An 8663-nucleotide genomic window follows, 5' to 3' on the forward strand; every position below is an offset into this window, starting at 1 on the left:
GGAGAGGCACCAGTGAGAGCCTTGACTCACCTTGCTTCCAGTTTCCCCCTAGAGGGTCCCCTACACAGGGGTCATTCTCGTTTCATTGCTTTCATCTGCAGGACCCCAACCTTCCACAATGCTTAATAATTCCTCAATTTAAAAAGAAGAAACTATACGGATATAAATTAAAAACATAAAATTTTTAAAAATTTAAAAAAATAGATACCAACATCCCTGGCAGAGGGGGAGAATGTTCTCCCTCTATACCTCAGAGTATGTTTTCAAATTTACAAAAAGCTCATCTTAATGATAGAAATAGGTCCTACAACATCAGAGTTAATGTGGCATAATGTGTATGTATTTTGTTTTATTTAAGTGTTCTCTATAGCAAGCAGATTAATAGTGACTTGCATTTTATTTCGCACATATTTCTTATTCATGGCTTTGATTTCCAGTTGTATATTGGGTAACATCTCCAAACAATGTTTTCTAACAACAATAAAATGTTTTTCACTAATAAAAAAAAAATAACAAGAAGAAACTACAAAGACTCATAATCACTACAAATTATGATGTTGTCTGGCATTCTCAACAAGAGAATGAACAGGCCTCGTCACTTGGCCTCAGTCTACTCTCCGTAAAATGGGCCTGACGTTTCCTGCCCTCGGCTCACTGCACAGTAAGGACGTACTAGTGGCGAGTTCTCGGCTTCCTCAGCAGAAAGGTGAGATATTAAATCATCCTCCATTGGATCTGCTCGAAGAGGAAGAGTATAGAGAAGGGAAAGTGAAACTCACATTAATTACTTCATTGTATTGCTTGTTAACAGGAAAACAAGGGCAGCAGCCCTCTCTGGGTTTCTGGGAAAGTGAGGCCAAGCCAGTTCTCTTAGAAGAGAAGGACGCTAAGTCTGATGGTTGATATCCCATCTCTCCCTCTTTCCAGCACTTTCTTGGAGCATTTGCCCTGGCTCTCGTACTTGCCGTCACCCTGGCTAGAAGCATCCTGGCTCGTGAGCCACCGTGGCAGTCCAGGGAGGTTATACTAGCCCTCACCGGCAGGTATACGGTCTCCCACACGCACAGCCTGCCGGTCTACACACGACGATGTGGCCATTTTAAAGCCATTTGTATTACAGGGTATTTCTCAATACCCTGGTATCCAGTGCCAATGAATCACCCGGCTCTCCTTTTGTCGTCGGGGCTCCACATGTCCACGCAAGCACACGCACTTATGTGCCAGCGACACCTCAGAAGCTGACAAGTGCCGTCTTCTGGGTCCGAGGTAGGGAAATCACACTGACCTGAATCCAGATAGAAACAGAGACGTCTCATCCACCTCACATTGTTTTACCACCTTTGTTTGTGTGGGGGTATTTGTGACAAACAGCAACAAACACTTCCCAGTGACTTCGGGGGAAACAGGTGTGAGGGACTGGTGTGATTTCAACACACCCAACACTCTCTTCCTCCTACAGAGCCACGCTGGGGAGCAGGGGAGGCCTCTCAGTGATAGGAGCCCACAAGGGGCGGGGTGCTAGCCATCGGACAGAAAGGAGGGGTGAGTTCGAGAGGGGGTTCTGCAGGAGGCTACTGCAATGGGCCCAGGGGGAGCTGGCGCTCGCGGGAGGGGCAGGTGATGGCAGAGGCAATGCAAAGGTGGAGGTTTCAGTACTTGTTTGGATGCGGGAGCAGAAGAGAAAGAGAATTGGAGAAGACGGGTTTCTTGAGCCTGAGCCATTGCAAAGCTGGCAGCACCTGCTGAAAAAGCAGAAGTGCAGAAGGGGCTGGTCTGGGGAGAAGGGGGTCCGGCCTTTCAGGTGGGTGGGGTTCCTAGGAGATGACCTCCCCTGAGCTGTAGCAATGGCTACATGCTAACACACATTCCACACCAGTTCTCTCTTTCACTCTTGGGTCCATGGAAGCCCAAGCTTCTGTTCTGAAGGCCTGGTGCCTGGCCAGTCTGGGCGCTGTGGGTGCTTGGATGCTGTTGTGGATGGGTTCTTCAGAGGCAGATGTGGAGACAGGGTTTGGGACCAACACCCAGGAGAGGCAGGGGAAGAAGCAGGCTTCCAGAAGGAAGTCTAACAGAAATGCAGACTCCACAAATCTCGGCCAATCCTATGGGGAGCTTCGGAGCAAATCTTACCTGTCAGAATGCCCAGCATTGAGACAAAATTCCAGTGCCTTCTTTCCTCTGCCTTGTTGGGTCCACAGTGTGGGCTGTCCCGGGGAAGGGCATGACCTTGAGAGAGATGGCTGTCTTTGGCTGGTGCCAACCTTAAAGAGCTGACAGCTGGAGGCCGTCTGCTGACCCCACTCACCACAGCTGGGCCCTGGGCCCTCCTCTGGCTGGGGATCCAGGTGGCACATTTCTATTTCTACCACAGATCCCAAAGCTTGCAACTCCACTTATGGCCTCACTTCAGTTTGCCATGCATGCATCGCAGAGGCCTGCGGGCTCAGGGAGTCCTCAGGGAGGGCACAGACGAAATGCTAGTTCATCTCCATTTGCGGTTGACAGAACTAAAGCCCAGAGAGAGGAGTTGCCTTGCCTCAGCTGTGACAGTCAGTGAGTGGTGAGCTCAGGACCAGCACTTCGTCTGGGCCTCTGGCTCCTTGGCCTGTGCTCGTTCTCAGAAAGGAGACTGCTCTGTGCCCAGCAGATCATGGTGGGGACACCACTGCTCCCAGCCTGGGGATGGGGCTGTGGTGCCCCTCAACTTGCCCACCACCATCTGCAGGTTTGCTGGGACATCGAGGGGCTCACTCCCCAAAGCATGGAGTGAAGGCGACACCTGACCTGGTGAAAAGACTGACTTTAGATTTCCAGAGGGGAAGGGCCCAGGGGGCCTCAGAAGTCAGCTCTTCAGGTTCTTATTGTGGAAGTAAGCCAGCTCAGCAGGGGCAATTCTGAATTCTTCCATAATTGCTCTTTGTGGACCACGCACTGTCGTGTCCATGAGCCTGCACTGGGGTGTTCTAGGAAACATCCCCACGAAGCAACACAGAGCTGGCGTCGAGGCCACACTTCATGACGTTCTACTGTGTCTTCCGATTCTCCCCCTGGGGACCCTCAGCGCCAGGAATGGATGCACCTCTCTGAAGGTCCTGCTGCTTTTTTGCACGTCATCAGTTCCGTGGGTGCTTTTCTTTGCACTTTCACTCTATAGGTTAGGGAGTTGGAGCCTGATGTGAGGAAGCCTTAGTCCAAGGACACAGGACCTCACGGTATTTGAGGAGGTATTAACCACATCAGGCTTTTTCCCTTTTACCTCTGTTTCCCCCCATAATCTCTCTTATTTTGCTTTCAACTTTGTTCTATTTTACGTGGTGTCTGTAAACTCCCTCAAATGCTCTCTAGAATGATGTAATACGTAAACAACAATAGTATATCTGACTTCTTTGGAGGCCTCCAATGCGTTTTCTGAGTGTTTTCTTCTGTGTAACAACTCCCCAGGATGGAGTGGTGATCGGTCTCTGGGAGGGCCTGAACTTGGCCTTCCCTACCCTACAGTGCAAATCATGGTCACATCTCCAAACTGCCGTGGGTGAGGTTCAAATGCTAGTGGCGTCCTGGGGGAGTCTGACCTGTTGAGTGGCCACCAAAAATCAGGTCTTCCGACTGTCTGCAGGGGAGTCTCTCATTGTCCCCGCTTTGCTATGCATAGTGCCTGGCCAGGACCAGCCAGGAGGGCTGCCTTGCTCCTTAAGATCTGGACAGGATGCAAGTTCATACCTGGAGGCTGTCTGGCTTTTGTAAGCGCACATCACAGTGCTTCGAGATATTTAATGTCTCCAGGTCAGTTAGTCAGTCCAATTATAATTGCCATCACTTTGGTGTTCCCACAGGCTGGGGCAGTTTTTTTTTTTTTTTTCCTCTCGCAATCCTGACTGGTCCTAAGAGGCAAAGAGGCATTCTTTCCAAGCTGACACATCAAAGCATCTGCTCCAGGTATTAAGAGTCTCAAACGGCATGTCGTAGGGGTGAACACATGAGCACTAGAGGGATTTAAAACAAGGCTTGTCCACCCTTCTGACTTGCTGTCTCTATGGAGGCCAGGACTTGCTAGGCCAGATATTAATTCTAGGGTTCCTGCACTCCTGTGCTTGGCTCTCACAATTCTGTACAAAAGGAATTACTCATTCTCGGGTATCAAGAGGGCAAATCACCACGGGCAGAATCACCCAGCCCGACTACAGGGTGTTTATTATCCTTTGTCTTCGGGTTATTTCAGATCACTGGGAAGGGAGGGAAGGTAATGAAATCTCTTGGAAATGACACGTATATAGCACGAATTAACCTCTCTTAGCCTCTATTTCCTCGCCTGTCAAGGAGGGGTGGGGATAATAACACCTCCCTCACGGAGCTGGCACGAAGAGGACAAGAGCTAGAGGCCAGAAACCACCTGGCCCAGCACCTGTCACAGAGTCAAGATGGAGCTCCTTAAATAGTAACTATTTCGACTGTGTAAAATGCACACAGTCATCTGCACCCTAAGACTTTGTTAGCTCTCAGTGTGGTCTGTAGACTGGCCCGGCAGCTTGTTAGAAATGTGATTCCTCAGCCCTGCCCCAACCTGCTGAATCAGAAGCTGCAACTTAACGAGATCCCCAGGTGACCATATGCACATTACAGTTTGAGAATCATCGAGTTAAGGAACGTCAATTTTACCATTGAATCCGGTGGATTGGATGGCATTTCTCTTGGCAACCAACAAAGTCAGTAATGAGCCCATCAATCAAATGCAGGCAATATTTACCTAACACAGCCCGCTCCTGGGGCCAGTCTGACTCTGCGGTGGCTCTGGCCAGCCTGCTGTTCACCATGCTCACCTGCCTTCTGCGGTCACCTGCGAGGTGGCCAAGGCTCCGGGGAGATGAGAGCTCCTCATATACTGGGCAAGCACAGATAAGGTTTCTCACAGCCCCACCTGAGTGCCTGTGCCAAGGTAAACTTGCTCTCCAGAATTGCTCCCTGACTGGAAAATGTGTCAGTCTATTTATTTCTCACTCCCACTGGAAAAAAGGTTGGGGGGGGGGTGCAGGGAGTGGTTGGCCATGATATCATTCTTTCCACGGAACTTCTCAAAGGCATTGCATTTCACGGTGACTTTCAGGCCACTTGTGTTTTGCTGCATAGTATGGAACAGAACTGGCCGGGAGCCTGAGTTTCTCTTCCTTCTCCACGGCACTGTGCCCCCTCCTCCCTACCTCTTTCCGGGGCTTTCACTCCCTGTGGGTCTTGCAGGCAGCTCTTGAAAGGAACCTGAAAGCCAAGACGTGGGTGAGAAAATTTTCCTAGCATATCTTGCCGAGGTGACCTGTATCTGAGGACACAGTGGCTGGTTGGTGGGGATGCAGGCCAGGTGTTGGCTCCAAGGGGCAGGAAAGGGGACTGCCTGGGGGCAAGGCTACTCCCTTCAGACACATCAGAGAGTTGGGAATCAAGAGCAAAACAATTTTTCCAAAAGCCACACAAAGAGCACCAGTTGGGGGCCACTGCATTCATCACCATTCTTGTTTACACTTCTCTGGAGAAGAGCTAAGATTTTCCAACTGGGTTTCTGGTTCCTACTAGCTGCTGAGAGATGCTGCAGGCTAGCACACAGCACTGGAGGGAACCTGGACTCAGGCTGGGAGGGCGAGCGCATCACTCGTCCCCTTTATCAACATCTCCTGTAGGTTCACATTGCTTCCAGCCAGAGTCTGAGGCACTTATTAAGACAATAAGAGAGGGGCCTTGCACAGACCTGTAAAGATAGTGAGCTATGGCCTGAGAACTATGATTAATCCAGCCTAATTTAAGAACTATAAAATTTTTATTCGTAATTTTTCAACATGTAGATAAAATCAGAGACCAATACAGTGAACCCCTGTGGATAAACTTCCTAGCTGTATCAGAACAGACATGGTTATGCTGTCCTAACAAACATCCCCAAATCTCAGTAGCTGAGAGCAATAAAGGTTCATTTCTTACTCATCCACCTGTCCTCCATGGGTTGTCTGAGGATATCATGTCCGCTCAAGGACTGGGGAAGAGAGAAGCTTTGACTCCGTGCTGCTATGTTGGCCAAAACTTTCATGCACTGGCCCCTGAGGCCAGAAACATAAGTCACATCCACTCCAGCTGATTGGCCAAAGTAAGTCTCCAGGCCACGCCTAACCTCAGAGGGGACGGGACATGCAATCCTACCATTGCAAGGAAGGCAGAGAGCCGGAGATATTCGGTGGGCAGAGCTAATGATGGCCACATCAGCTTTAGCCAATATCAGCATATTGCCTTATTTGCTTCCTGTCTTTCTACTTCAAAGACAGCAAATATTAGAGATACAATGGAGTTCCCCTCTGGACTCGTCCCCAGCCCGTCTCCTCCCTCATTTCCCAGAGCTAAGCACTGTTTTATTTTTTAAGTTTACTTATTTATTTTGAGAGAGAGCGAGAGAGAGCTTGTGAGAGTGGGGGAGGGACAGAGAGGGAGAGAGACAATCCCGACACGGGGCTCCATCTCAAGGCCATACAATCATGACCTGAGCTGAAATTGAGAGTAAGATGCTCAACTGACTGAGCCACCCAGGTGCCCCTAAGCACTGTTTTGAATTCAGTGTTAATCATCCTCATGTGTGTTTTTACGTTTTTTACTATTTTTATTGCATTTTTATGTATCCAAAAACATTATAAAGTATTATTATTCGCTTCCAGCTTTTAAACTATGTATGTGTATATATACAATATCATAATCTTCTGCAGCGTTCATTTCTCCCTTAGAAATGTGAGATTCGCATTCCAATTGTGAGATTTTTATCTATGTTGACACATGCTAGACTATATTGCATTGTATAACTGTAATATGATTTACTTATCCATTCTCTTATTGATCTCCATGCTATAGCAAGCATCTTAATACATGTCTCTTTGTGCTCACATACAGGACTAGATGCCCAGGAGAAGAATTTCTGGACATGACCACCTACAACTTTCCAAAGTACTTGTACCAACTTACAATCCCACTAGCAGGGAATGAGTTTCCGTGATTTTTTTTTTTTAATTTTTTTTCAACGTTTATTTATTTTTGGGACAGAGAGAGACAGAGCATGAACGGAGGAGGGGCAGAGAGAGAGGGAGACACAGAATCGGAAACAGGCTCCAGGCTCTGAGCCATCAGCCCAGAGCCTGACGCGGGGCTCGAACTCACGGACCGCAAGATCGTGACCTGGCTGAAGTCAGACGCTTAACCGACTGCGCAACCCAGGTGCCCCGAGTTTCCGTGATTTAACAGCTCTGCCAACACTTGGCGTTGGCCGACATAAATTTTTGCTGATCTGGTAGGTGTAAATGGTATTTTATCAATGTTTTGATTTGTATTTCTTTGCTTAATAGTGGAAGCAAGAATCTTTTTGTATTTCTATTGACCTTCTGGGGTTCCTCTTCTACAAATCAATAGTTTATATTCTTTTCCCATTTCTCTCCAATGCTATATATCTTTTTCCAATTAATTTGAGAGGTTTCTTTATACATTACACTCACTGCAAGTACCTTCTCCCAAGCTATGGCTTGTTTTTCACTTTGTTATAGTGGCCTTTTCTTATGCAGAAGTTAATTTTAATGTAGTCAAAATTTTCAAATTTTCATGTTTTCTATTTTTTTTAAAGAGAAATTGCTCCTTATTCTTAAGGTCATAAAGAATTTTTCTACATTTTCATCTTATGCTTTAAAATTTTTCCTTTGTTTTTAGTTCTTTATATAGGGTTGATTTAAGGGAGAAATCTAATTTTGTATTTTCCATATGGACAAAAGTTGTTCCTAGGATTCATTTATTAAATAGACCACCCTTTCCACATGGATTTGTAACACCATCTGTAACTGGTATTGTTTCCAAACATGGGTGGGCCAGTGGCTAGGCTTTCTGTTCTGTTCCATTGGTTTATCCTTTTGCCCAAACTCTGTTGTCCTCATTACGAAATATTTTGATAATAAATCTTGATACCTGGTAGGGCAAGTTGTTCCATGCTCTACTTTTTCAGAATTGCTTCTCAGTTATTCTTGGACCTTTTGCTCTTCCAGATCCATTTTGAGAAATCAATTTCTTCCAAATCAGATTGTCTAGTTCCAAACAAAACAACACAAAACACCTGTTAGACTTCAAATAAAATTCTACTGGTGAATATGACACCTTTATGATTTTGAGTGTTCCTATTCATCTTCCTTTGTATGGTACCCACTTACGATTTCACAGCCCTTGATAAGACCCTCCTTTCCTCCTCCACTCCCCCCTCCAACCCTTCTGAGTTTGACTCAAACATCACTTACTTCCTGTTTCTTACTATAGCTTCAGTATCTTTATTTCTAGTACTCACCTCTTTCAAAGGTTTCCTAATTCTTTTTTCAGTGTGTAATAGGTAAACCCCAGACATGCATTATAATGATAAGGGGGTAAAGGAGAGGGTTCTCATAGTATCCTGGGAGGAGATATGACAGCATAATTACATATGAGGGGGTACACAATAATCTTTTCTGAGCTTTATGAGGTAGCATGGGTAGTAGTTAAGAGGCCAGACTGCTAAGTTTGAATCCGAGCTCTATCATTTACTGACTCTGATCTTGGGCAAATTACTTAGTATCTCTATGCCTTAGTTCTCCCTTCTGTAATGTAGGAGTAAAAATATTAATTATCTCATAATA

The 8663-nt window shown here is 46.5% G+C and overlaps 1 long non-coding RNA gene across 2 annotated transcripts; it reads right to left on the minus strand.

The window, feature by feature from the left end:
- Positions 1–329: 329 nt before the first annotated feature.
- Positions 330–8450, minus strand: LOC122497292. 2 transcript variants are annotated; one of them, XR_006301075.1, is made up of 3 exons: positions 8339–8450; positions 7969–8084; positions 330–735 (listed from the first exon to the last, which is right to left on the minus strand). It is a non-coding gene; the product is annotated as an uncharacterized LOC122497292 (long non-coding RNA). The 2 variants fall into 2 exon arrangements; XR_006301074.1 differs by lacking the exon at positions 330–735 and having other exon boundaries at positions 7779–8084.
- Positions 8451–8663: the final 213 nt, after the last annotated feature.

Source organism: Prionailurus bengalensis, chromosome A3 (genome assembly GCF_016509475.1).
Source record: "Prionailurus bengalensis isolate Pbe53 chromosome A3, Fcat_Pben_1.1_paternal_pri, whole genome shotgun sequence".
Classification (NCBI taxonomy): Eukaryota; Metazoa; Chordata; class Mammalia; order Carnivora; family Felidae; genus Prionailurus; species Prionailurus bengalensis.